Raw genomic sequence first — 23,416 nt, forward strand, 5'->3', positions numbered from 1 at the left:
TGGATGCTTGCAAGAGAAGGTAGAGAAGTTAAAGGTTAAAGAATATTCTTAGAAATACTTCCCAGACTATGACCCTACTTATAGAAAATGTAACTCCTTGGCTTTTAAAAAGAAATCATGCAAACCTTTAACACTCTGAACAATATGACTTGCTCAACATGATCTCATGTCATTAAAACTTTTATCTGTGAACCAAATATCATATAAAAATTGTGGAGTTCCTGTTGTGGCTCAGGGGTAACGAATCTGACCAGTTTCCATGAGGATGCAGGTTCGATCCCTGGCCTTATTCAGCATTGCCAGGAAGTCACCAAAATGTGTCTATTCACCTCATAAGTGCCTCTTGGCTCCAGCTTATCTTTTCTGTGTGCAGGGCAACAGAAGGTGTTCACAGGTACCTAGATCCTCTTGACTAAAGTCTCCATGAGGGCAGAGAGCAAATCTCTTTATGCAGCTAGCCTTTAGCTCAGTACTTGGCCCACAGCAGGTGTGTAATGAATACTTACTGAAAGAATGACCATCATTGTGACAGCTGAGCTGGTCTCATTGCTACTCTGCTCACAGCCTTCCACCCCGCTGTCCACTACTGAGACTGCCAATATTCGATATTCTCTTCCTTCAAAGAAATGTAAAACCCCTCACCTAGAACTGGTCTCCCCAGCCTCATTTTCCACTCCTTCCTGCACCTCCACTGGAACAAGCAGCATCCTCAAGCTATACCAAAAGCCACACCACCTCCTAAACATACCCTGACCATGGCGATGCCTAAGTGCCTCTGTCCTGGGCAATACAGCCATTCCTCAAGGTCTGGCTCCACTTTTAAATTTCCCTGTGACGACTTCCGCAGACTCTTGAGAAACTGTTCTTTGCTCATTGCCTGCCCTGCATTCCACTCTTACTGCTTTTGTGGTCCACATTTACCCCGATGTTGACCTTGCTAGAATGTGAGTTCTAGAGGGCAGGGGCTGCCTCATAATTGCCCACGTATCACGCAAGTTACCAGCATGGTACCTGGAATGCAGGGGGCACTTACCAAGTCAATGAGACCAAATTCATGAACAAGACCCACTGTGTGAAACAGGCAGCCAGCAAACAGAGGATTGCGGTGACGCAAAAAACCTTTCTCTTGACTGAAGTTTTACAACAGCTTTGTCCTTTGTTAAGAATGATTTGTGTCTTTTAAGAAATTTATGAAATTCCTCAAGGGAGAAACCGAACTGCTGGTACTGTGTCTGCCAGCAAAGTGCCACCAAATCTGCCTCGATAAACCGATAGTGCTTATTTGTAATTTGCAGCTCCCATTTGCATGCGAATAACTAATGTGCTTGAGTCCATAAAATTGATTTTTCTCTTACGTTAAGTATTCCACCTACAAGCTTGTTAGTGTATCAGTCAATGAAGTCTTACTATATTCAAACAACAGACATTTATTGAGCCAGGTACTGCGGGAGGTTCTGAGGATAAAATGATAAATATAATTCCTACCTCTCAGGAAGTTCACTGACTAGAAGAAACCAACATATAAGCCAACCCTTATAATAGCACACAGGTTTGCTTCTTTTCTCAGAAAGGCAAAATCTGAATGCTTTCAAGAGAAAGTAAAGAAGACAAAAGCTAAAAGAACATTCTTAGAAATACTTCCCAGACTATGACCCTACTTGCAGAAAATATAACTACTTGGTTGTTAAAAAGAAATCATGCAAACTCTGAACAATACAACTTGCTCAACATGATATCATGTTATTAAAAACTTTATCTGTGAACCAAATATCAGACAAAAATTGTGGAGTTCCCACTGTGACTCAGCAGTAATGAATCAAACTAGTATCATGAAGATGCAGGTTCGATCCCTGGCCCTGCTCAGTGGGTTAAGGATCTAGAGTTGCTGTGGGCTACAGTGTAAGTTGCAGACACAGCTTAGATCTAGCATTGCTGTGGCTATGGCATAGGCCAGCTGCTGCATCTCTGATTCGACCCTTAGCCCGGGAACGTCCATATGCCACACGTGTGGCCCTAAAAAGCAAAAACCAAAAGAAGAAGAAGAAGAAGAAGAAACAAAAAAATTATAAACAACGACTAGACACTCATCCATTTAAAGACTGTAACTAGCTTCTTTTTCATTTCAAGATGGTGGACTGTGCAGAAGTTCCCTGATGGTGCAGCAAATTAAGGATCTGGCACTGTTACTGCAGTGGCTCAGGTCTTTACTATGGCGTAGGTTCAATCCCTGGCCTGGGAACTTCTGTATGCCATGGGCAGAGCCAAAAAAAAAAAAAAAAAAAAAAAAAAAAAAAAGACAGTAAACTGTTCACCACTAATGATCTTTGGTCAGCTTCTTTAAAAATCTAAACCAACTGTTAAGAAAAGGGAAAAAAAAAAAGTAAAATTCCCTTATTTTGATGGAAAATAGTAAAAAGCCACAGAACGCATAAACCTCTGATTGGCACCCACGCTTGTCCCCGAGAGGCAATGCCATAAATCCTCAGAAGAAACCCCTGATTCAACACCATCCCCTGAAACACACTCACCAATATACTCTTCCACCTACACTCCACTTCTCCTCTGACTGGAGTCACACAAAAACCTCAATGCAACCCAAGCTCAAATTCCTCAAAACAACTGCGGTCACAGAATCCAGTAAGAGAAGCTTCACGATATCCACACCCAGACCACCTTTGAGGCATTTGCCGTGGGTGGGCCTTAGGCCTCCTGCACCAAAGCTGAAATTCGGCCATTGCTTACATGGTGCGTAGGAAGCCTTTGCAAGACTCAGGAAGGGAGCACAGTAAAGCCTGCTGTTAGCAAAACCCAGAACCAAAAGGGAAGCCAAGTTAATGTCATATGTGTAATTGGTAACTCAATTATAAACCCATTTTTCTTAGACTTTGACACATCAGGCCAGCCCACAATCACCAGTGCACAAGTAAATTTAACCAAGTTAAAAAAAAAAAAATTCTTGGTGTCTCACTTCGTCTTCCAGGTAACCACAAGGGTGACAACTGGCCAGACCGCAAATAATGAGGGTGCAGCTGGTATTAATATTTTAATTTGAACCATCGTGATTGCAGAAATGGGATCTCCTTTTACATTTATATTCAGACAAGGCTGGCAACAGCATCTGAGCACATAATCACATCCCAGTGTGTTTCTCTCACTCAAAAGCTGAACCTTCTGCTTTAACATGTTCACAGACTCCTCCAGGCCCGCTTCAAACAGACAAAACACTCCTCCTAAAACTCAAAGAGACATCGCAACACCTTTGTAATAGGCCCGTTTCCCAAGGGAGGGATAAAAGGACAAGGCAAATTAAGGGAAATGTGGAATATAAACTTGAAACCTACTGTCAATAAAACCCAAAACAAACTCGAAGCGGAGGTGAAGAAAACAGGGGGAGGAAACGCAATGTTAAATGGTCATCTTTCTTCTCCTTTTATTTGAGGAAGTTAAGTTTGTACAGCTCCTTACAGGCTGTCTTTGGCTAAAATCACTATTAATGAGTTTTGACATTTGAAATTTAACTGAGCATGAGCTAACAGCTGCCAGCACTGCACCACCCATGAAGTCAACTGGAAATATTTCACTCGGGCCTAACGGTGTGTTTATTGACAAGACACAGCTTTCAAGAGAAAGTGTTTATAGCAACTACTTTACCTGCAATCCCTGCCCTGTGATGTCTGTTTGGTTTCACAGTTTGGGGCGGGGAGGGGGGGGGTCCTCTTTAACTCCCCCTGGTCCTGGCTGTAATTGTTTTCGAGTCTAGCAGGAACACATTAATGAAGCACTTTGCTTCCCAGCAACCTGGATTGTCAGGACAGGTCTGAGAATGTGGAGTGATGACAAAGGGACAGGCCACAGGGAAAAAAGAAGTAAACGCTTTCAAAAGGCAAGATGAAAATACTTGTTATGGCAATGCCATTGCCACTATCCTTTTCCAAAAGAGAGCACTGGATCCGTGAGGCTGGCAAGATGGCCTTGGGTTCTTCTTAGCTAAAACTGGGGCTAAAATTGGAAGCGAATCCATCACTAACCAAGTCATTTCCCCGAGAGAAAGGCCTAGAAGGAAGCCATTCCCTTTACTCCTCACCAAAGCAGGCTTTGGCCACACTGACTTGTTGAAGAAGGGAGAGTGAGGATGAAGAGGGATGACCTTGACATAGACGGATGCTCCCTCACATGCCCCTCCTGCACAAAGCCTCCACCTCCACAATGTGCTAAAGCAAAATGGGAGCATGCTCTTGAATCCTCCTGAATCTCATGCTAAGGTCCTACGGGCACTCTTCTGATCCTGTACGAATTCTTGGCCTTAAGCACCCCTAGATGCCAATATCAGAACGAAATTCAGAACCTCCATCTCTTCCCTGAAGCCCACGTTAAGCTGGAGAATTTACGGGTTGCCTTTGCGCAAGGCATTCCTGGACCCAGCAGAGGTAAGAGCAGAAGTCATAACCTAAGCTGGAGTGCCTCTGAGGAATGCAAGCGGAATCCCCATTACAAAGAAAAGAAAGTTTGGAACCCATGACCAAGAAGTCACATACAACGTGAGGTCTCATTTACCAAACCAAGCTGGGCCTCCGCTACGACAAAAAGGGGAGGGCTCCAGGGTGACACCAAATCATGCAGGTAATTCAGAGGTTACAACTGGAGGAACAGGAGGAAAGGGAAAAGGAGCAGCCTTTGTCCAGAGCTATTTTTTCCTTACTAGATTTTTTTCCACAGAAAAACCTAATATGATCAGACTATAAATTCTTTTAAAACGAATCTTTATGTTACATGTTCCCTTCATCTCAGAAGTTACATGACTTCTACATTGTTTCCAAAAGTTATACAATGGGCAGAATTTTTTAAATAATTTCTAGTAATCATTAATGCACCAGGGTGTACTTTTGATACTTCTGATGACTTAACAGATAGCACAAGACAATTACCAATTTATTTTTCCTCTTAGCATACTTCTGCTTATAAATGTGGTAGAGTGAAGTGAAAACTCAATGATCAAGAAAAATCATTCTGTTTGACGGATCTGTGTAACTATAATTACTGTGCATTTTAAGTTTAAAAAAAAAAAAAAAAAAAAAAAGAGTTCCCATCAAAACAAGTCTGACTGGGAACCATGAGGTTGCAGGTTTGATCCCTGGCCTTGCTCAGTGGGTTGAGGATCCAGCATTGCCATGAGCTATGGTGTAGGCTGAAGATGCAGCTTAGATCCTGCGTTGCTGTGGCTGTGGTATAGCCTGTAACTGTAGTTTCGATTAGACTCCTAGGCTGGGAACCTCCATATGTCGTGGGTACCCCCCTCCCCAGAAAAATAAATAAAATGGAAGTGTAAGTGATATACAGCACTTGGCTCTCCTAGGGTCACCAAATTAGGTCTCGATGACGGAAGGTACATGCCTGGTCTCTCACAATCTCAATACAAAAAATAACTAATATGAAAGGCGGCGCGGGGCGGTGGGGGGGGCGTTGCAAAAATTTTATCTCGTCAGTCAGTGAAGAAAAGAAGAACAGAAGAGCAGACTATATGGATGTGGAGATTGCTGACAGCAGCCCGTCTGACAGACATCTGCAGCCCAACAGCAAAGGAAGGGCAGGATGCGTCAAGGCCATTTGGCAAGGAGCACGCACCTTCCTGCTATTTCAACACTACCTTGGGTGGAAGTGTTATTTCTAAAAAGTGAGGCCAGGAGTTCCCCGTGTGGCTCAGCAGGTTAAGAACCCAACATAGTTTCTGAGAGGATGTGGGTTCAATCTCTGGCCTGGCTCAGTGGGTTAGGGATCTGGTGTTGCCGCAAGCTGAGACATAGGTCACAGATGTGGCTTGTTGCTTTAGCTGGGGTGCAGGCCAGCAGCTGCAGCTCTGATTTGACCCCTAGCCTGGTCATTCCCACATGCCATGGGTGAGGCCATAAAAAGAAAAAAAAAAAAAAATCCCAACTTTGCCACTGTCTCACTGTGTGACCTTGGCAGTCACCTAATTTTCATGAAGTGTGGTCTCCATAAAATGGAGATTCTTGAAAGGGATTATAATTGTGTAATATATAGATAACTAATATATATGAAGACCAACTTTGTGCCTGACACGTGCTTACTTCTTGCTTTTCTCATACTTAAACAAAAGCAAGAAGATAGATTTCTTAAGATTCAATTGTTGCATCATTATTTACAGTAAAAAGAAAAATCAAAATAAAATCAACCTTCTTGGTTGATGAAAATGTTCTATACCTTGATTTTGAGTGTGGGCTTCTTAGCATACACATATATCAAGGAACTATATACAGTTAAGATCTGGGCATTTTGTCCTATGAAATTTATACCTCAATAAAAGACAACTTCTTGGAAGTTCCCTGGTGGCACAGAGTGTTAAGGATCTAGCATTGCTACTGCTGTGGCTCAGGTCACTGCCACAGCATGAGTTCAATCCCTGGCCTAGGAAATTCCGTATGCCACTGGTGTAGCCATAAAAAAGACAAATTCTTGACAAAGTATAATTTTAAATTTAGTATCTCAAATGTATTAATTTTATGATCAAGTCAAATTATACAGCATATATTTTATGGTGACAAACTAGATACTGTTAAAAGCCAAGGGGAAAAAAAATACATACTGTATATTTTGCAGCTAGCCCTAAAATTTCATTCTTCCACTTAGCCCCTACTTCATATAATCCTGTGGAAATTTCTAGGAATCACCATTTCATTGCTCTATTCTGCAAGCGCCATATTACAACAAAGCACCACCCCTAATGCCAGTGGAATCCACACGGATACAGGAGCTATAGGTGTTGAATGGCACTTTAGTATTTTCAGAGGGTTTCCACATCTGTAAACTGAGTTAAATTTCAAAACCTGGAGTTCCCGTCGTGGCGCAGTTAACGAATCCGACTAGGAACCATGAGGTTGCAGGTTCGGTCCCTGCCCTTGCTCAGTGGGTTAAGGATCCGGTGTTGCCCTGAGCTGTGGTGTAGGTTGCAGACGCGGCTCGGATCCCGCATTGCTGTGGCTCTGGCGTAGGCCGGTGGCTACAGCTCCGATTCAACCCCTAGCCTGGGAAATTCCATATGCCGAGGGGAGCGGCCCAAGAAATAGCAACAACAACAACAACAAAAAAAAGACAAAAAAAAATTTCAAAAGCTTTGCAGGAAGATACTGTGAAGCATTAATTCCATCATGTATCTGAGGAAAATGGTGGCTCTGAGAAATGGAGCCACAGATCTCAGTAAGACAGCCTTGGCAGGGACTAGAATCTATGTCTTCCAGAATCAAGACACATGCTCCTTCCATTTCCCTGATGCTTTGACAGAGGAAGGGATGGCAACAGAAGTTCCCCAACCTATGCCAACTAAAGAAGCCCTTGACCAGCACTGGCTGGTGAGAACCAACATCATAAGCTGAGGAAGTAGCATCCTCAACGTTCTCTGGCCTTAGAAAAGGATGGATTCTGGAGTTCCCGTCGTGGCGCAGTGGTTATCGAATCCGACTAGGAACCATGAGGTTTCGGGTTCGGTCCCTGCCATTGCTCAGTGGGTTAACAATCCGGCGTTGCCGTGAGCTGTAGTGTAGGTTGCAGACACAGCTCGGATTCTGAGTTGCTGTGGCTCTGGCTTAAGCCAGCAGCTACAGCTCCGATTCGACCCCTAGCCTGGGAACCTCCATATGCCGCGGGGAGCGGCCCAAGAAATAGCTAAGAGACAAAAAAAAGAAAAAGAAAAAGAAAAGGATGGATTCTGCCTGCAGTATCTCTCTGTACTCTTTCCAGAGTTGTTTTGGGGGACTAATTGTTTTTAGGGCCACAGGTGTGGCATACGGACTTTCCCAGCCTAGGGGTCAAAATGGAGCTACAGCTGTTAGCCTACGCTACAGCCACTGCAACACCAGATCCGAGCCTTGTCTGCTACCTACACCACAGCTCGTGGCAATGCCAGATCCTTAATCCACTGATCAGGGTCAAGGATCGAACCCACATCCTCATGGATACCATTCAGATTTGTTTCCGCTGAGCTACCACGGGAACTCCTAATATTTTTATAACCAACATGATTCTTCTCAAAAGAGAGTATTAATGCCATGGATCCAGGCCAGCCTTCAAGCCTCTTGCCCCAGAACCATCTTACCTTCTACAAACACTACACAAGGGGGAAAAAATACTAAATTTTTCCAGGTCAAATAAAAAGAAAAAAATTCATAATTAAAGCCATTGTCTTTTAGACCAAAAGCCTCAGTTCTCCCTTCTTTTCCTTTCCCCCTACCAAACTTATTTCAAGACCGAAAAAGCAAATTAAAGATTCTATTATCATGAAGTAGAACTCTGTGGATGTAGCAATACTGAGCAAAAGCAATTATATTCCTGTTTCCAAAAATAAGTATATAGGTGCTTGTGAAAAAATTATGCGTGTGGGCATGCCTACAGGTATGTGTGTGGTGTGTGTGTGTATGTATGTGTGTGTGTGTAGGAAGGTAAGAGAACTGAATTACAGAATTTAATTCACCTATCCACCACAAATCGACTAATAATAACACCATGTTATAAAGACATATTTCCCATTTTCCAGAGGAATCTCATTTTATTTGTTTCATATTTTTTTACTCTTGAATTGTCCTTATTTTAGGGTGGGGGTGCTAATTCAGGCCTTCAATTTCACTTCTCCTAGAGATTTTTTAAAAAGGTTTCACAATCGCAATCAGACCATTAGAAAGTTTCGAGGGAAGAACAAACAATCTATGGCTGCATCTGCTAAATTCTCTCGAATAGCCCAAGGGGGAGAAGGAAGAGAGAGACGGGAAGAATGAAAATAAAAAGCGAGAGAAAGAGAGCAAGAGAATGAGGGGGGATGGAGGGAAAGAGGGAGGAAGAAAGGCGAGAGGGAGAGAGGGAGAGAGGAAGGAGAAAAGAAAAGGGAACCCATACCTCACTTATGTATCCATGCACCTCGCAGCCGCTGTTATTGTTATTTATTTATTTCCTCCCCTTTAGAGTCAGATCCTTTTTTTTTCTCATTTAGTCCGACAGAGATTGTCCTCCTGGAGTGACCTTTCATTCTTTCCTTTTCCTTCACCCCTCGGGGCTATTGCCCTCGTGGCAGTAACTAGATAACACACTCTATCAAAGGTTTTTTTAAAAAATCATTGGGAAGGCACTAGGGCTGATAGTGGCATCAATCGTGGGCTGACACGGGCCGGGGTCAACCATTTATCTCCTCGCATAGCCTGTGGTTACTTGGGCAGCCATCTTGACGAGCTCTATCTTAACAACCTCAAGCAGATGGAGCCTCTCCAGCCTGATAACATCTGCTCCCAGGTCCTTTGCTTCCCTTGTTGGGCCTGTTTCATTGGGCCTGTTTCTTTGTTTTATTCCGGGGGACATCTTTTCATACAAAACCATGTAGGGATGAGCAAAGCCCCTCCCTTTCTTTCACAGCCTTTCCAGATTCCAGGGCCAGGGAAGCAGTCATGGGCTGGGAAAAGAATCTTGCTTTGGGGGCCAAAATTTCCAAAATAAAATTGGGACACTTTTGTTTCTTAGGAAACCCAGCCATGCCCCTGAAATCAAACTGAAATCACAGAGCATTGCTGGAATCCCACTAGACATGAGATTTTAGTGAAAGGTTTCTTTGGATTAATTCAAATTTACTTTCCATACTAGGCCATCCTTTTCCCACCTCATCTTCTCCCCACCCCGACAGAGCCTTTGCTATCTTTTTAGTAAAGGCTTCAGCAGGCAGCATTATTGTGAAGAGAAAGCTTCCCGTTAGGCAGACTGCAGTTCCCAGCTCCCACTTCTTAGCCATGGGGCCTTGGGTAAGTCTTTCGACCCTCAGAAGCATCCATTTCCTGATCTGTAAAACAAAGCTAATAATATCTACTCCATAGTGCTAGGAAAATAAGGTACACAAAATAGTTGTATGCTATGTGCCTGCCATATATAAATGTCAGTATACCTGAGCTACGATTTATTGCCTTAAAGTTAATGAGGAGTCATTTAGCTGCTAAAGCAATGGAATTTGATGGGGGCACCAAGCATGGCCCAAGTCTATATACAAAAATTATCATCACCATCAAAGCAGTGGAATTTGATGGGGCACCAAGCATGGCCCAGCCTAAATACAAAAATTATCATCACCATCCATTTTTCTATCTGATAACTTCATTTATTTGGTTCTCTTTATTATTTGGGAATTCTGTTATAAAATGTGAATCTACCTGGAGAGTTTTGGATCTTACAAACATTAAACAGGAGTTGAAGTTGAATAGGGAAGAAAGACAGAAACAAAAGAAAGAAAAAAAGAAAAGGGGCTCAAAGTAAAACTTTAGAAAGAGATATAATTTCTAATCTGAACCCCAGATGCCTCGTGTTCCTATAAATTCAAAGAAATGTGAAATATAGTCATCCCTTTCACAGCATTTTATACACTGTGTGAAATATTAAACTATGAGTGATTCCCAGGTTAAAACTTATCTTTGTCCTTAAAATTCCCATAAGCAGATTCCCCTTTCAAAGGTAACTCATATAAAATAGTCTTTGATCCAAACTTAAAAAAAAAACAAAAGTAAGTTGATAGCTATTCAACGTGGGACGGGTCCATGAAGTTTAGTATGTCATCCCTCTACCTTAGTATATTTGAAATTGTCTATTAAAAAGTCAAAGAAGGAGTTCCCGTCATGGCGCAGTGGTTAACGAATCCGACTAGGAACCATGAGGTTGCGGGTTCGGTCCCTGCCCTTGCTCAGTGGGTTAATGATCCGGCATTGCCGTGAGCTATGGTGTAGGTTGTAGACGCGGCTTGGATCCAGCGTTGCTGTGGCTCTGGCGTAGGCCGGTGGCTGCAGCTCCAATTCAACCCCTAGCCTGGGAACCTCCATATGCCACGGGATCGGCCCAAGAAATAGCCAAAAAAAAAAAAAAAAAAAAAAAAAAAAGTCAAAGAAAAGGAGTTCCTGTTGTGGCTCAGCAGGTTAAGAACCCGACTAGTATTCATGAGGATGGGGGTTCAATCCCTGGCCTCGCTCAGCGGGTTAAGGATACACTATTGCCACAAGCTGCAGTACAGGTCGCAGACGAGGCTCAGATCTGGTGTTGCCATGACTGTGATGAGTCAGGCTACAGCTCTGATTCGACCCCTAGCCTGGGAACTTCCATATGCCCCATGTGCAGCCCTAAAAAGAAAAAAATTTAAAAATAATAAGAAATAAAAATTTAAAAGTCAAAGAAAAATAGGCTTCAATAAATGTTACCTTAAATAGGCCAATTGTACCATCAAAGTGTGTGATACACAGTAAAGACCATGGTCAACTTTTAGTGATGCTGATGCTGAAAGGGATGGTTTCTTAGGCTGGAATAGAGAAGTCTTAAAAATTGCTTTTATGATGTATGTTATGGAAAAATAAATCGTCATAAACATAAATATAGCACCTCTACCCAATGCATTGCCAACCCAGAACTTACAACCTTTCCAAATGTATTCATCCTACATACAGAGAATGTTTTTTAATTACTTCACCACATGACCATATCTTTACACTCAATGCCTGCAGACACCGAAGTCAGAAGGGGCCATCTCTAAACTCTCCAGCTTGAAGGTTACAGGGTGATGGAGCCAGAGAAGCCTTAATGGCTCATGACATCATTGGCCAATATGCCCTTGGCCAGGATCAAACAACTGGATGCTGAAATTACAGAGAATCATTTTTTGCTTTTTCTTTCTGTGACTGGTATTTGCTCAGGCATAGAAACACCAGATTCGAGCCACGTCTGCAACCTACACCGAAGCTCACAACAACGCCAGATCTTAAGCCCACTTAGCGGAACCAGGGATCAAACCCAAGTCCTTGTAGATACCGCTGAGCCACAATGGGAACTCCTAGAGGATCTTTTTTGTCTCTTTCATTATCGCTTTTTAAATTTTTTACTCTAAGCATGTATCATTTTTGCAATAAGGTGAAAAAAAATGTTTTGAATTGTTTCGTTTTGATTACTAAAGCACTTTAATGGAGAGGCCAAAACGGTAAAAAGAGAGAAGCTGAAATTATGGGGCAATACGATATTGGCAAGTGCTAAGAAGTTATGACACTTGTGTGTCTGCCACACCAGCACCCCCTCACAGGAAATTTAAAAAGGAAAATCAAACTGAACATTCTGGAACTACAGATCTGGTCTCCCATTACTTCACAAAAATAATATAGCAAAGGAAATTACAGGTTCTCTCTATACTGAAAAAATAAGTAACTTCTAAATATTGTTCACCTTATCAAGACAATGAAACAGGAGTTCCCATTGTGGCTCAGTGGATTAAGGACCTGATGTTGTCTCTGTAAGTATGCAAGTTGTCTCTGTGAGTATGCAAGTTCAATCCCTGGCCTAATTCAATGATAGACCATGACGAAAGATAATATATGAAAGGGAGTATATATGTGTGTGTGTGTGTCTATATATATATATATATATATAGCTGGATCACTTTGCAGAAAAAACAAAATCCGATCTAGTGTTGCCACAAGCTGTGGCACAGGTTGCAGCTGCTGCTCTGACTCAACACCTGGCCCTATAACTTCCATATGCTGTAGGTGCATTCATTAAAAAAAAAAAAAAAGGCTTAATGAAACAGTTCAGAAAGAGACCATAAAAATCACCTATGTCAAGCAGATATCTATTGCCACAAACCTCAGGAAAATCCCATTAGCAAATGGCAAAACTATTAGGGTCTTGGAAGCCAAGTGAAATTGAAAGGCTTTTCTGAGTAAAATCACCCCTTGTATAATTTATTTCTTTGGTAAGAGTATGCTGCTTCTGTATTCCCCAGTGTCTACGATTCTCAATAACAGTTTCTAAAAGTTTCACAAAGACAGTCTTGAGACCTGATTTCCATCTGGTGACCATCAGCTTTAATTCACTCATATATTCATTCAACAAACCTTTATTCCTATAGTAGTTAGAAAATACAGCTATCAAGCCCTGCACTGGACATTGTTACCCCATCAGCATAAACGAGTGCACATCCACACACAGGCACGTCCACTGAAATCACTGTCGGAGAAGAAGCACAGAGGAAGCAGAAAGTCTCGCCAGAAGGATGGAAACACAAGTGGGAGGAGGCTAATGCCCAAAAGAAAGAGGAGGAGGCTGTGGTGGGTGGGTTCCCAACTAAGGCTGAAGCTCAGGAGGTAAATTCTCATACACTGTACTTTCTCCGCTACCCAAAGATCTGCTTCCACAAATTTACATTGTAACTTCACTTATTTGGTGAATTGCTTATTACAGGGAATGGGTTTCCTTTCTTTCTTTCTGAAATATTTTTCCCAAAGAAAATTATTAATTTAGTAATATTACTAAATGAATATTATATTATTATTATTATATTATTATTATTATTTGAGTAACAGTACAGGCTCTGGAATTCTTCGGTCTTTGAGTCCCTGCTCTGCCACTTACCTGCTGTGGGTCTTAAAACAAGCTACGGAAGCTCTCTGAGCCATTATGAATCTATAAATTGGAAATAATATTATCACTTCTGAGGAGTTCCCAGGTGGAGCAGTGGGTTAAGGATCTGGCATTGTCACTGTTGTAGCTCTGGTTCCTGCCATGGTGCAGGTTTGATCCCTGGCCCAGGAACTTCTGGTGTGGCCAAAAAATAGATAGAATCATGTCAGAGCTTTATTCTGAGGATGTGATGGAAGTAAAGAGCTTCTCTGAATCCCTGACAGGAGTCAGTGTTCAGTCAATACTACCTCCTGCCCTTAGTAATAGTAGTGTTTCTTTCCAGGAAAATACAGAATATATTTCCCTGGATGGCATCACAGCAACTATGGAAATACCCTATTATGTTTTGCCTTCCATTTTTCTCAGTCTTCCCAAAACAGCAATTACATACTTGGTGGTTTACACCTTAGTATTTGTAAACTACTGATTTGTCCAGATAAAGTGAAATATTCTGTGAGCAGAAGGGATTCAGCAAAGGAACGAAGAATCACTTTCTGAGACTGTGGCCCCTGCACCAGATGGGGTCCAGCATGAAGATGCACTTAAATGCTGGAAGGGCTCTCGGAGAGAGTTCACACAATCCCCTTTCTGAGAAGCTACCAGTACAGGAAAGTTTTAGAATAATTTCACTGAGACAAGGAACCAGAAATTGTTCCCCATGCATTTTCAAGGCCCCCCTCTGGCTAGAGAACTCTAACTGGAGCCCAAGTTTCATGCCACACGCCAGAGGGAGGCTTTCTTCCAGGAACAGTGCATTGCCAACATATAAGAAATCTTAATGCATTCCCATCCTGAATGTGCAGAAACCTGGCACAAAGACAGAAGCAAGCCTGTCCTCTGTCTTCGTTGTTCTAGCTGTGGGTTAAGAAGGGACAACTTTCAGGGCGGCTGGTACAAGGGTCCCAGTTCAAACCTGTAGTCCCTGCCCCCATTAAAATGTAAAACCAGATTCAACCCATCATGGAGTGGCACCAGAGGATTGCAATTTCATCCAGCATGATTTTTATTAGCCCTGCAATTTCTTAATGGGCTCCCCTGAGGGCTGGCTGGTAGAATCCCGTACTACCCATCCGGCTTTGCTACAGGCAGCTTAATAAACACGGCATCTGCCCCGTGACAATTGTCATCATACCCGGCCAGGGTGCAGAAGGCAGAGCTAAAGGTTAACAAAACCACTGCCCAGGTGGCAGGGAGGAGGGTGGGGAGGATGCTGGAAATTGTCTTTCTGAAGAAAGACAATTTCTTCCCTGGGTCCTCGGTTCCCAGCCCGGCCAGAGTCCCTGAGCGCCAAGAAGGCAGCTCGCCGCCTCCTGCAATCAGCATGTTTTACATGTCTCATCAGTGTCACCACTCCTGACATCTCATTATGCACCAGAGGTGCAAGTGGACAGGTATGGAACACCCGAACTTTCCCTTTTCTTATTATTCCTGCAGCGCACCATGAAGCTGGGAGTTAATTAAGTCCTGTGGGACAGACAATCAGTGTCTTTTTTGCTTGGTTAAATTACATTATATAGAGATGCAAAAAGAGAGAGAGATAGAAAGAGAAAGAAAAAAAAATAACCCCTCAGCTCTTTCCTGGTTAATACAGTGCGTTAGAAATATGATGATTCCAAACTGGAAGGTGAAGCTTAAGGTTCTTTAGCATTCAGGGTTTCTAATGAAGTCATGTGACAAACCCACCAGAGATCTCCTTCTCTATGGATCTCAAAGCACTTTTAAAAACCCTCATAAAGAACTTCTTGCCTCTACTCTCAGAGAAAGATGATTGTATTGGGGGGGGGGCTAATCCATCCTATAAAATAGGTAGGAAAACTCCCTCGACCAACTGGGGGAGAAAACTTCCTTTGGTTTATAAAATCCTAGACTGAGAAGAAAACTTCAGAGGTAACAAAGGATCAGGATGGGACCTTTTCCTTACAAGGATCTAGTCCCAAATTTCCCAAAATGTTCCACAGGCGCAGAAGGAAAAAAAAAAAAAAAAAAGTAAGGTTCTTGTGAACAGAGAAGTTTGGGAAAAGCTGAGTTCAAGAGAGTGAAACTGCCTTCCTTTTAATGCATCACTGGACTTCATGAAGCTTGCAGTAGAATAGAGTTTGCAGCATTTCCCAAACTTTTTGGACCACAGATCCTTTTTTTGTAATGAGCCATTCTTCATGACTAATTGTCCACAGAACTCATTTTGGAAAATGCTGACTTGGTCCCATTAATCACTGCAGATGAGGAAAGTGAGGTTTTCCTAAGGACTTGCCTAGAATCACAGGACCCAGATCAGTGGCTCTCAGACTGGCCGCTGTACCACCTGCCTCTCTGGAGGTAAATCCAAAACACCAAGGAGGAATTCCTATCGTGCCTCAGAGGAAACGAATCTAAATAGCACCCATGAGAACGCAGGTGCCATCCCTGGCCTCACTCAGTGGGTTAAGGATTGGCAGCTGTGGTGCAGGTTGCAGACACAGCTCTGATCTGGCATTGCTATGGCTGTGATGCAGGCTAGCGGCTACAGCTCCAATTCGACCCCTAGCCTGGGTACCTCCATATGCCTTGTGTGCGGCCCTAAAAGGCCAGAACAAAACAAACAAAAACCACCGAGGAGGAGAATCACCCCCAATTTCCTGTCCCTCCATGAGGCGCGGGTTTCTTCCCAATGATACCTTCAGAACACCCATCCTCAGCCCTCTCTCAGAGGCAGCTTTATGTTGCCTCATTTCCTGGGCCCCCACTTAGCACTGCCCTGGTTCTCCTTGCATCTGATCCAAAAGAGAACAGCAACTACGCCTGTCAGGACTCAACTGGCATCAGGTCACACTTCAGCCAGCAGGTCTGACTCTGAGAGGAGCTCTCAGGGATATTTCATGAGACAAAGTGGCAGCTATGAAATTTACAATGCCTCCCACGGCCCTACCCTTCCTCCTGCAAGAAATGCACACACCTTGGTTTGTCACTCAGGGCGGCTCATGTTTCCCAACTTTTGTTTCCAGGGATTCCCTTCCCCAGCACTTCCTTTCTAACATTATACTCCAGCCAAATATAATTACTTCTAAATACAGCTGTGCTTGGAGGTAGGGAGGGAGTGGGATGGACTGGGATATTGGGTTAGTAGATGCAAACTATTACATTAGCATGGATACGTGGAGCTCCCATTGTGGAAAAGTGGAAACAAATCTGAGTAGTATCCATGAGTTTGCAGGTTGATCCCTGGTCTTTCTCAGTGGGTAAGGGATACCACATTGCTGTGGTTGTGGTGTTGGCTGGCAGCTGAAGCTCTGATTCGACCCCTAGCCTGGGAACTTCCATATGCCTCGGGTGCAGCCCTAAAAAAAAGGCAAAAAAAAAAAAAATGAATGAATAAGCAATGAGATCTTACTCCAGTCTCTTGGTATAGCCCATCATGAAGACAGTATAAGAATGTAAATATATGTAGTTTCATATATATATATATATGTATATATATATGTATATGTATATATGTATATATATATACACACACACATATATTTATATATATACACATACATAGTTTTTTATATATTTATATGTGTATATATACATATACACTTATATATACATATATATCTATAGTTTTATACATATAAATATATAGAGAGAATATGTGTATTTTTATATATACATATATATACAAAGTACATATATGTAGTTTTAGATATATATATATTAAACTATATATATGACTGGGTCACTTTGCTGTACAGCAGAAATTGGCACAACCTTGTAAATCAACTATGTATACTTTAATTTAAAAAAAAAGATTTAAAAAAAAAAAAAAAAACATGTTTTCCCACCCCTGGGACTTGTGACACTCATCTCTCTGCTGGTATGCTCTTTCCCTTTATTTCTCCTTATCCTTCAGATCCGCATAAATTTAGACCCAGACAAAATGACACACCCTCCAGGGAATTTTTAGATGATGATTTTTTCCTTCCAGAAGATTTCTTGTCCTTCACTGATTTTCCACAGTAAAATACAAATACCTTCATTATCACATTTATTACACTTTGCTTGTAGTACCATTATTGGGTTTTTATATCCCCTTCTTGAAGAGAACATTCCAAAAAAGGGGTTGTATCTCATTCATCTGGAGCATTAACCCAACCCTTTCCAAGTTGACCGCATTGTTTTATCCAAGCCCTTTATAGGTTTCAAAGTCTTCTGTCATCTCTCAGAGCAACCACCTGACAATCCTCTATGGGCTAATACAATGGCCGGCATCTGTCGGTAATGTGTAAATACTATCTGAGAAGTACTGAGGACAATGACCTCATTTTCCCCTTGCAAGAGTACTCTGCCCTCCCTGCTGGCCAGTGCTGCTGCCCTTGTCCCCTGTCTCAGTAAAGTCACCCTGCTGTGTCCTTCAAAGGCATACTCACCAGTGCCAAGCAGAAACAGAACAAAACAGATTTTCTTCTGCTTGGCTGTGCATACTTTTCCCCTCTGGGAAGAAGAAAGTTAAATGGCAATGCTTTCAGGTGACTGGTATTGGAGCCCAAGAGTCCAAGTCTTTGCTTTTGATATTAATTCATGGTGGGGCCTTGATCAGTTGATTCTGGCTCCTCCACCCCATGTAGATAGAGGCATCTGTGATGCGGGGACATTGGGAGGGTTAATTAATATTTGCCAAGTGTTTGGGAAGCCCCGTTAAGAGAAACATACACTATCACATACTGTTTCTTCTTCTAGATTGCTCTTTATTATCAGAGGTGGGTCAGAACTGAATGAGGAGCCATCCCCGTTGGGAGCTGGTACATCATGAAAACAACTCCTGTCATTTTGAGGCAGGAAAATGCGTATCGCAAAAGAAACACCCAACTGGTTTTGAGGTCCTGCAGGCTACTGAAGGTATGTGTGTTATACGTAGTCATTATGCTTTCTTGCCTGCTTGTTTATTTGTTTGTTAAAAGCATATATGATACAGAATTCTAAGGCAGGAAGGGGGAGTCGACCAAACTCTTTGTTTGCTTTTTGTTAAGCCAAATCCCTATTTGGTACCTGTTCTCAACCCTCTCAAAATTCCATACAACAGCAATGCCTTAGATGGTCCCAAAGGACCAGTGAGGAGAATCAGAGGAAGAGGCCTTAGTTTAGAGCCATAAAGAAAAAAGTGAGGTCACTGTGGTCAAGTGTTGGCTGACCCTTCAACGTCCATTCTCCAGTTTCCCTTCATCTATAGCCCTAAGATTTTCCTTCCAGGCATCACTGTTCTCATATTCTCACCAGGTGCTGAGGGTGGGATTGGCTCTATTCTAAGGTTCACGATGGACAATAACTGGCCAAAAACAACCAGCAAAGCCCATCGAGTTGAGCAAAGTAACTCAGTGTGGACCAGCGAGTCATGAGAGATACCTGTTGAGAGCTTCTGAAAGGGAAACATCCTCCTTCTGAGACCATGCCCATAAAAGATCTTTCATTCTTACGCAATGTAGGTGCAGGAGCAAGCAGCCTGGGAGCTCCTGGCAACCATCTGTGCCACAGAGAAGGCAGCCTTAGGCAGAACCTGACCCTACAGACAGCAGGGCAAACAACAGGCACATGAAAAGATGCTCATCATCACTAATCATCAGGGAAATGCAAATTAAAACCACCTCACACCTGTCAGAATGTCTATCATCAAAAAGTCTGCAAATAGTAAATGCTGGTGAGGATATGGAGAAAAGAGAATCTTTGTACTCTGTTGGTGGGAATGTAAATTGGTACAGCCATGGTGGACAATAGTATGGAGGTTTCTCAAAAAATTAAAAATAGAACCATATGACCCAACAATTCCACTCCTGGGTATATAGCCAAAAAACCCACAAGCACAAATTCAAAAAGATACCTGCATCCCTACGTTCACACCAGCATTATTTACAACAGTCTAAATGTCCATCCACAGATGAACGGTTAAAGAAGTACAAACATCATGCGTGTGTGTGTGTGTGTGTGTGTGTGTGTGTGTGTGCACGTACACTCAGCCCATAAAAAAAGAATGAAATTTTTCCATTTGAAGCAACATGGATGGACTTGGAGAGCATTGTGCTAAGTGAAATAAGTCGGAAAAACAAAGATAAACACTTGTGTGATATCACTTATACATGGAATCTAAAAAATACAACAAACTAGTGAATGTAACATAAAAGAAGCAGACACAGATATAAAGAACAAACTTGTGGCTACCAATGGGGAGGGAGGAGGGCCAGTCTAAGGGTGGGAGAAATGGAGGTACAAATTACTGGGTGTAGGGTGTATTATAAGCTCAAGTATATATTGTACAACATGGGGAATATAGCCAATATTCTGTAATAACTGTAAATGGAAAGTAGAGAATAATGTGAGAAAAAGAATGTATATATATGGATACCTGGGTTACTATGCTGTACAGCAGAAATGGACAGAACATTGTAAATCAACTATAATAAAAAGATAAAAGCAAAAAATAAATAAAAATTAAAAAGCTTTAAATTTAAATAAATAAAATGTTTAAAAAAGAATAAAACTAGAAAGAAGAAGCAGAAAAAGAAACAGGAGGAGGAGAAAGGAGAGGGAGAGGAGGATGAGAAGGAGGAGAAGGAAAAGGAGGAGGAGGAGGAACAGCAGGGCAGAGCCAGGGAATAAGCCATCTCAAAAGTGAGCCCTGAACGGTGGGATGAGGCCATGCCTGTGACTCCTGCTGGACCTTTCTCATTCCATGAGCCGCCCTGTGGGTCACTATTATTTAAGTCCATTTGACTTTTTTGTGTTCTTTTTTCCCTTGTGATCGAAATCTTCCTAGTAAGAATTTTTAAGTAAAATTTACAAAAAGAAATGGAAGAACGTATGGAAAAATACCCATACATAGATCACATAGAGCTATGGCTACAGATATAGAATACAGTGGTAATGTAGAACTGATTCACTTTGCTGTACACCTGAAATGAATACATTTTAAGTCAACTATACGCCAATAAAAGTTTTTTAAAGATTACTGATAAAAATATATATACTCCATTGGAACAAATTTTATTCATGCATAATGTTCCAGAGTGATTCTTAGGATGATATAAACAGACTCGGCACAGGTAGACATACCAGAAATAGTCATGTCTCCCCCCAGACTCCTACAGTTTGCAATAATGCTGCAAAAGAAGGTGATTAATTTCTTGGCACTAGAAAATTCTGCAGAGGATCTCAGGACATAGGGATTAAGGTTGAAAATGGAAGCACATCACCAATAAAAGGGGAAGAGAGTGGGAATCCAGAGTATGGAAGCAGGCTGACTGTACCCTACTAACTCCCATTAGGCCAGAAGTTCTGCCTGGTGGTCCAGTCTTGCAGTCCAGTTTGTCCTCCCTGCCACCAAGAACATAAACCAGGACCCTCTTCCATGTGGACTCACAGAGGAGAATTAAAGGCACCATAAGAAATGCAGTGGGTTGCCAACTAGGCTAAGGTTAAAGACGAGGTCATCAGTCTCTAGCTGGGACTGGCTAGATCACACGCAGTGACAAAGTGCCCCAAACCATCAGGGGCAGGACACAACATCCACTGCACATGTTGGCAACTCTCCAGGGTGGGACAACTGTCCTCTGGAAGTAGACATCATGCTCTGAGCCATCAAGTCATCCTGGCAAAGGGAAAAAGAGGGCTGGAGAGTCCCACCCAAGAGATGCTTCTACCCACGTGCTAAGCAAGTGACTTGGCCCATCACACTTCAAAAGGAGGGCAGGGAGTGCAAAGCCTCCTTGGGCTCAAAACAGATGAGAACTAGACACTAGAGGAGGCTACCACAGAGGAGAGTGGGCATTCTCAGTTAAAAGAAAAAAAACACTTCTGAAAAATCAGTTAAATATCCATAATCTTAGGAGGGGACCAGCATTTAGTCTTAATGACCAGCTCAACCTTGCTTCCAACAGCACCTCCCTCCACAGGCACACACCCCCAAAGAAAGATGCTGAATAAAAGAGGCGATTTAAAGGGAAGGAAAGGAAGAAGGGAGACAAAAGAAGGAAAAGAGGAGAGGGGGGAGGAAGTGAGCAGGGACGGGAAAAGGAAAAAGAGAAAAACAAAAGAAAGGAAAAAAAGAAAGAGATGAAAAACCAAAAGGAGATGAAAGAAAAGATTAGAAAACAAAAATGAAAAGGTGTTTCGGGGTTTCAGTTATAGGAGAAACAAAATCAGTTCGGGAACAGAAGGCAGTTTCCAATTAGCCTCTAACTAGCCAGACACATTATAAAGAAAATGTGAAATTTGTTGCCTCCCTGTGTTACACCAATTTTCTAGGAGAATCTCAGAAACAAAAAAGAGGGATTAAATTAAGCAGTGGGGTTTTGCTTTCTTAATCCCCGCACCAAAGTGAATTTTAAAAACATAAATATTTCTAAAACCAATGGCTACGATCCAACCAGCCAAACACCAGGATTGGGTAAAAGCTATTTTGTAGTCACTGAATAAATGAATGGGGTGAGAGACCTACAGAGACTTGGTCTTGTCAAATCAAGTAACACACTTGAAGACCCCAGCTTTGATCACAGCACTTTTTTTTTAAATATTGTTTTTTATTTTCCCACTGTACAGCAAGGGGGTCAGGTTATCCTTACATGTATACATTACAATTACATTTTTCCCCACCCTTTCTTCTGTTGCAACATGAGTATCTAGACATAGTTCTCAATGCTATTCAGCAGGATCTCCTTGTAAATCTATTCTAAGTTGTGTCTGATAAGCCCAAGCTCCCGATCCCTCCCACTCCCTCCCCCTCCCATCAGGCAACCACAAGTCTCTTCTCCAAGTCCATGATTTTCTTTTCTGAGGAGATGTTCATTTGTGCTGGATATTAGATTCCAGTTATAAGTGATATCATATGGTATTTGTCTTTGTCTTTCTGGCTCATTTCACTCAGGATGAGATTCACTAGTTCCATCCATGTTGCTGCAAATGGCATTAGGTCATTCTTTTTTATGGCTGAGTAGTATTCCATTGTGTATATATACCACTTCTTCCGAATCCAATTATCTGTCGATGGACATTTGGGTTGTTTCCATGTCCTGGCTATTGTGAATAGGGCTGCAATGAACATGCGGGTGCATGTGTCTCTTTTAAGTAGAGCTTTGTCCGGATAGATGCCCAAGAGTGGGATTGCAGGGTCATATGGAAGTTCTATGTATAGATTTCTAAGGTATCTCCAAACTGTTCTCCACAGTGGCTGTACCAGTTTACATTCCCACCAACAGTGCAGGAGGGTTCCCTTTTCTCCACAGCCCCTCCAGCACTTGCTATTTGTGGATTTATTAATGATGGCCATTCGGACTGGTGTGAGGTGGAATCTCATGGTAGTTTTGATTTGCATTTCTCTTATAATCAGCGATGTTGAGCATTTTTTCATGTGTTTGTTGGCCATCTGTATATCTTCTTTGGAGAAATGTCTATTCAGGTCTTTTGCCCATTTTTCCATTGACTGATTGGCTTTTTTGCTGTTGGGTTGTATAAGTTGTTTATATATTCTAGAGATTAAACACTTGTCAGTTGCATCATTTGAAACTATTTTCTCCCATTCTGTAAGTTGTCTTTTTGTTTTCTTTTGGGTTTCCTTTGCTGTGCCAAAGCTTTTCAGTTTGATGAGGTCCCATGGGTTTATTTTTGCTCTAATTTCTATTGCTTTGGGAGACTGACCTGAGAAAATATTCATAATGTTGATGTCAGAGAGTTTTTTGCCTATGTTTTCTTCTAGGAGTTTGATGGTGTCCTGTCGTATATTTAAGTCTTTCAGCCATTTTGAGTTTATTTTGGTGCATGGTGTGAGGGTGTGTTCTAGTTTCATTGCTTTGCATGCAGCTGTCCAGGTTTCCCAGCAGTGCTTGCTGAATAGACTTTCTTTTTCCCATTTGATGTTCTTGCCTCCCTTGTCAAAGATTAATTGACCATAGGTGTCAGGGTTTATTTCCGGATTCTCTATTCTGTTCCATTGGTCTGTCTGTCT

General features: G+C 42.1%; 1 protein-coding gene and 1 long non-coding RNA gene across 17 annotated transcripts in view; both read right to left on the reverse strand.

Moving 5' to 3' along the window:
- PKHD1 (PKHD1 ciliary IPT domain containing fibrocystin/polyductin) overlaps positions 1-23,416 on the reverse strand; it is a 479,188-nt gene that overhangs the window by 350,594 nt on the left and 105,178 nt on the right. The gene's annotated exons all lie outside the window — the stretch shown is intronic.
- LOC146401586 (uncharacterized) lies at positions 3,429-10,912 on the reverse strand. The gene is made up of 2 exons (XR_014810268.1): positions 10,861-10,912; positions 3,429-7,813 (listed from the first exon to the last, which is right to left on the reverse strand). It is a non-coding gene; the product is annotated as an uncharacterized LOC146401586 (long non-coding RNA).

The sequence above is a fragment of the Sus scrofa genome, chromosome 7 (genome assembly GCF_054392235.1).
Source record: "Sus scrofa isolate SSC_HxYL_T2T_F1_AM1 chromosome 7, Sscrofa_HxYL_maternal_Yorkshire_Landrace_v2.0, whole genome shotgun sequence".
NCBI lineage: Eukaryota > Metazoa > Chordata > Mammalia > Artiodactyla > Suidae > Sus > Sus scrofa.